This window comes from Silene latifolia, chromosome 10, assembly GCF_048544455.1.
Source record: "Silene latifolia isolate original U9 population chromosome 10, ASM4854445v1, whole genome shotgun sequence".
Taxonomy (NCBI): Eukaryota; Viridiplantae; Streptophyta; class Magnoliopsida; order Caryophyllales; family Caryophyllaceae; genus Silene; species Silene latifolia.
The window spans coordinates 13678799-13685132 of NC_133535.1; the positions used below are offsets into that span (position 1 = coordinate 13678799).

Sequence of the window (6334 nt, forward strand, 5' to 3'; positions counted from 1 at the left end):
ATGGAGTCGAATCTTGCGTTTGTCGTGTCAATCTTGGGAGTATAGCTACGTACTTCCCCTTTCCCGCCTAGAATTTGTTTCTTAGGCATTCGTGTTGTCTATATTGGTTACTTGAGCTAGAATTAGGGGCTTGTCATTGATGGTATCAAGTAATACCTCGCAAGTGCACGATTTTATCGTTGTACACTCTAGAGGGTCGATCCCACAAGGAGTAGGTGTGATTACTAATTGTCTATATTCTTGAGCTTAGCTAAGTCAATAAATAACAAGGAGGGCGGTAACAAACTAACACTAAACTAACAAATTTAAAGACTATAAACTAGACAAGATAAGAACAAGCTAAAAGATAAGGGATAGATCAAATAAAGAGAAGGACTAGAACTCCGTTCTCCCACTAATATAAGTAATTCCACATACTAATCGTCTCGGCTAATCAAAAGGGGTAGAAAGGTAAGGGGAAGATGGCTCTAATTCGCCTAGAACCTCCCTTCCGGCTTCGCAAAAGGACACTAGCTACTCCAACTAACCCCCCCCCCCTCCCGGGTTCGAAAGTTGGTATTCCTAATTCAAAACCCAACAACCACGAAAACATGCATTTTTCCACGGAGGTCAAGAATTTGGTCAAGATCATTAAGTACTCATCGTATTCCGGGTCATCCCACTCCTCCTTCCGGAGGTCGATTTCAAACGCTAGCCTAGAGGCACCCTCCCTCGGTTCTCCCTTCCGGTCTCAACCTTAGTTGGTGACAAGGTCAAATTTCGGGTATCCAATTTACAACCTAACCAACTCCCGTTGGTGGACAAGGGTCACAAGTTGACACTACCCAAAACCCAAACCTTAAACATGCAAAATCCTCTAAACTACCCTCACCAATTTCCCCCACAAATTAGCCTTAATGATAATTAATTAGTGAAATTACCCATATCGGGTCAAACCGAGTCCTAGAAGGAGACTAATCACTAATCATGTTTCTAAAGGCAAAATAAACAATAAAGATGGAGTCTTTAAGTATAAACATGGTGAGAGGATGAATTCTACTTCTAAACATGCAACAATCCAACAATAATTATAAAGAAAGATGGTTTAATCTAATAACAAGGATGAACAAACTAAAAGACACAATCTTTAACACAATCAACTCAAAGATTGAGTCTTTGAGGACAACTAGCAATGGTGAACAAAGGAAAGAGAAATAATGAAAAGATGAACAATGAAAAGATGAACAATGGTGAAAACAACAACAATCAAACAACAAAGATGCAAATTTAACCAACAACAATCAAACAAACTTGAAGGAAAGGGCAAATGCAAACAAATGAAAATAGGGAGAGAAATAATACCAATCAAATAGCAAGAAAGGAATTAGGATAGAAAAATAAAGAAAGAGGAACCTTCAATCTTCTTACAACCCAATTTCAATTACTAATTAATTGAAGAACTAGTCTAATTAAGGAATGATTAACAAAATGATTAACAAAGTTTGAAGCTTTGAAAGGGAAATAAATTCAGATCTGGGAATGTATGTACAAATGGTTAAGGGAGGGGGTATATATAGTTTCCACCAAAATTAGGGTAGGATTCGAAATGGGCTTTAAAACACGACTTTGCACTCCCGGCTGGTCAACCCCGGGTCCTCTGGCCGGTGGGAGTTTCTGGAAGTTGAATTAATTTTTGGAAGTCATCAGGTATGTACGGCCGGGCAACCGGCTGCCGGTCACTGACCGGCTGGGGCACTCTTGACTTGAATCTTGACTTTTGGCATTTGGGGGCACTCCCAGCCGGCTGACCGGCTGCCGGTCTTTTGACCGGCTGGGAGATTCCTGTATCTTCCTTCAAAAACTTGTGTTTTCAGCTTGAACGTTCTCCCAGCCGGCTGCCGGGCCACCGGCTGGGAACTCCCCTTTGCTTGGTTTCAGCTTCAATTGCATACACTTGCACTCCCAGCCGGCTGGCCGGCTGCCGGCCTACCGGCTGGGAATGCTTCCTCAGCTTCATTTCCCTCTACTTCCTTCATGTTGAGTCTAGGCAACCCGTTTTCCTTGCTTCATTTCACCCGTTCCCGCCTCAATTTCTGCAAGGAGGCCAAAATGTCATAGTAAAGGGAATCGGGACACAAAATGCGAGAAAGGACGATCAAAACCGACTCAAATGGAGTCGGTTGGCATGAAAATAGAGGGTAAAATGGCGTAAAAGGGTCCTATATCAGTCATCCCGGTAAGACCCTGAGTCGGCATCCTCCACTATTGACCTTTTTTGTCCCGTATTTGAAAAAATCCCACTTGAATGAGGCAAGTGTATATGCATTTTGAATGGTTCATTTTCATGCTCTATTTGGTGGTTAAGCACCATTTTGAATCAAAATTTTGTAGCAAGACCTCACTTGCTTTACAATAGGGCACTTCCCCTCATGAAGTGTCAAATTGCGAGTTGAAAGTGCTTCGGGTGAAGCTAAACCCGATTCGGCTATTATGAATAAAGTGTGCAAAATGATTAGTGTTAATAAGGGTCTTGATCCTGTTTAGGTTACTTACTCGGGGACGAGTAAGTCTTAAGTGTGGGGAAGTTTGATGCGTGCCAAATTCGTACCATTTTCCCCTTTATTTCCTTGTGTTTTGATGTAATTAATACTACGGTTTTCTATGTCTATGGGTACTCTATCAAGTGGGGATTACTCTGTCGAGTAAGTATGTTTTTACGCAAAACAATAGTCTGCATGTAGGGTACTCGATCGAGTAAGTGAGACACTCGATCGAGTAAGTGTGTTTGACGGGTTTGTTTAGACGAGTTTTTTAATAACGCGAGATTAATATAAAAGCTTATGTCATTACTTTCTTAAGCACTTTCAACACTTTAAAAACCTTTCAAGAGGAGATTAACAGTTACGTACATCGCATCCATCGCATTATTAGCAAATCCCAAGGCATGGTTGGTCGGATCATCTTGTTCTTTACATCGTTGTGATCGTCGTGTCGGGGGTAAATTCCTTGTATAATTTATGTAGTGTTTCATTGAGTTTCTTTAAAACCCTAATTGGGTAATGTTGGGGGTTTTGGGTGAGTTCTATGGTTGTGGTGGTAATTGTAACGCCCCGTAAGTTTCGGACCGTTAATATATTTCGAAAATAATTAATTAATCAAGTAAAATTTGACATTAATGTATTTAAAGTAAAAATAATTCAAAGAAATATAATTTTATTATATTTTGAAGAAAAGTATTTATTTTGATAGTTTTGAAATGTTTAAAAATAGTTTAAACCGTGTAAAATCTTTTATTTCGAATTAAGGGCGTATCGGGGGGAAAATGACAATTCTTTTGAACGTTGGGTAAACGAATTTGGAAATGGGTAGTATGAATATTCAATTTTCTTGTAATCTCGTGTTTAAAAACTTTGGTCTTGACGGAATTTGCATTTGACTTACGGATTTAATTATTATCGAAACGAGTCAAAACCGACTCGAAAAAATTCCGACTCAACCCGACTCCCTCCTTTCCTTTCTCCCTTTCACGCTGACACTCCCCCTTCCTTTCTTTTTTTTCTGATTTTCTTAGCTTCCTTCATCTTCTTCTATGTTCTAATTTTCCCAAAAACACATTTCAACAAAAATTCAAGCTATTTTGGCCATAATTTCTTCGTTTCTTATCGGATTTTCACGAAATTTACCTTTCCTAATCCCCTCGAGATCTACAACTTGGTATAATTTAATTTCAGATTTCATTAAGTTGTTTTAAGACAAAATTTCGGAAATTCGGTATATATACTTAATTATTGTGTTTTAATTGTTTATTTAGGTGAAGAATTGGAAGACGAGTTTGGGGACTCGTATATTGTAGAGGATAGCGGCTAGTTGTTGTTAGGGTTTGGGTTTTGAGGTGCTAATTGCTCATTTTCTAGCTTAAGGTAACATATTTCGAGTTACTCGACGAAAGATCGTCACATGCTTTGTTGTTTTTGTATGTTTGGTGATTTTTGTTTGAGTAGTAGTTTTCACATGTTAAAATTTGTTGCATGCATGCTTAATTTGTGCCTTTTGTTAGTTTAAATTAACAAAGTTGAATTGGGAACGATTAATTAGTGTTCAGACGGTCTTTTACTAAACAAAAATGGAAAAAAATGGTGGTGTAGGGGTGATGGCCAGCAACCGGCAGGCCCACGGCCGGCCTTGGGGTTGGCCCGGGTTGGTCCGTGCTTGTTTCGCGGTTTTTCGTACAATATTGGTCATTTTAGGTTGATTAATGTTATAATTAATATAAGTAACAAATGGGTAGTATTTTGAATTGAATCATACTAGTAATAAAAATTATGTTAATGGTAAAATTGTGCTTATATTAATAGTTATCACATGTTAGGATAGTTTACAAAATGAAATTGTAATTAATAGGCTCAAAATGAATTTTATAGCGATAATTGTAATGTTTTGTTGATTGTGCCGAAAACTGAGCCTTAGTCCCTTTGTCTGATGCGATGTCGATTAATTGAGTGATTGGTCACCGCAATTTGACCTGCACTGTCGCAGGTCAGGGGTTGCGGGTAAAAATTCGGTTGAATGATTTAGATAATCGGCCTTTTTCTTGTTTTAGGCCATTTATCAAGCTTTAGTTCACATGTATAGTTTATTGAATTTAATAGTGTCTTGTATTGTAGAAATGGCCCTAGTTTCCCCTAAAGCCTTTAATATTGTTAAAATTGCTAGAATTAGAAATTAATATTGAATACTTATTGAGGATATTGTTGGGTTGTTTGCTGAATAGACATTTATATAGCCTTTCACATGATAGAATGTTAGCATTTAGGTTGGTAAGTTGGACTTTTTGCCCTCTTAAGGTTAAGTGGGTGTCTTACTTGACTTGTGTGGTGAGTCTTGTGTGGTGTGGGCTAAAGTATTCAAGCTGGGACTAGCTGGGACTAGGTCCTAGGTGAGTATTTCGGCCTTCATCATAGATAGGTCTTTATAGTCTTTGACGAGTATATGTTCACTGCTTGATAGCCTTTGTGTTCCTAACTAGTGGATTTATATCCAAGTTGGGGCATGACCTCAGTTACTTATTTTGATAGTAAGGGGTCAGCTTAAGTACTAGCCAACCCTTTGGTGGACTCCTTAGGGTACTCACTTTGTTTTAGAAAAATTGTGGGTCTTGGATGCGGTGGTGTGTATCCGCATGTCTAGGTCTGCGCAGATTTTAGGCTAGGGTTGTGTTGTCTCTTGGCCATGTTTTATTAATATTAACCGCTGAGCCAAGATACCGGTTCGATTACCTTCCCTACCTCGTGGTATAGACTCGAGTTACAAAGCGACTATTGACGGGACTAAGAACTTATGCCTGTCTTTGATATATTGCCCTTTCTTGTTTGATGATTCTATGAATCATAGAAGGTGAGATGCAAGCCGGCTATGGTTGATAGAGTTTGGATTACAATTTGTTAAATTTTTCACATGATAGTTTAAATTAGTCAATTTAGCATTTATATGTTAGGATGCTTGGAAATTAGATGAATTATCATATAGTTTACATGTTTTACTACATGTTACATTAATTATGACGATTCATGGCTGGGAGGACTCGAAGTTACTCCCCACTGAATTGTTGCTTTCGTGTTTGTATAAAATGCGATTGACAGGTTGTTGATGCTTAGTTGGGGTCACAGACGAGCTAGTGAGCAAGGAACCTTGGACCTAGTTTGGCTTTCTTTTGTAGAAACCTTTTATCTTTTGGTTATGTATATAACCTTTTAACTTTTGGTTTTGTATATAATTTGAAGGGACATATGTCTCCCTTTTCTATTTTGGGTTGTATCATTATGTATTTTCTTACCTTTAGCGGTGTAAGTAAGTTAGATTGTTAGCAATTGCAGGTTTTAGCACCCGTCTATTGGGAACGTTGGAAATGTTGTGATTGGTTTAGAAAATTTTTTGAAATTACAGGTTTTTGGCTAGTTGAACCAATTACAAACATATCCTACCAGTTTTTCTGTAGAATTTACGTAATTAATTAAGGCTAGATTTAAGGGTGTCACAGTAATGGTGTTTATATATGTTATAGGAGGAGGATTCGTTGAGGAGAGATTCTGATTAGCTGCTAGATCGTCTGTTGGTGATTGTTATTTCAGGTAGGGTTTCCCTACTCAGTATTGGTTACATAATGTTGATGTTGTTGTTGTTGTTGTTGATGTTGTTGTTGTTGTTGGTGGAGGTGTCGTTGTTTTTGTTGTTGTTGTTGTTGTTGTTGTTGTTGTTGTTGTTGTTGTTGTTGTTGTTGTTGTTGTTGTTGTTGTTGTTGTTGTTGTTGTTGTTGTTGTTGTTGTTGTTGTTGTTGTTGTTGTTGTTGTTGTTGTTG

General features: G+C 38.2%; 1 long non-coding RNA gene across 1 annotated transcript; it reads left to right on the plus strand.

The window, feature by feature from the left end:
• The first annotated feature begins 3805 nt into the window (after positions 1–3805).
• Positions 3806–5867, plus strand: LOC141607518 (uncharacterized). The gene is made up of 2 exons (XR_012526919.1): positions 3806–3899; positions 5619–5867. It is a non-coding gene; the product is annotated as an uncharacterized LOC141607518 (long non-coding RNA).
• The last annotated feature ends 467 nt before the right edge of the window (positions 5868–6334 follow it).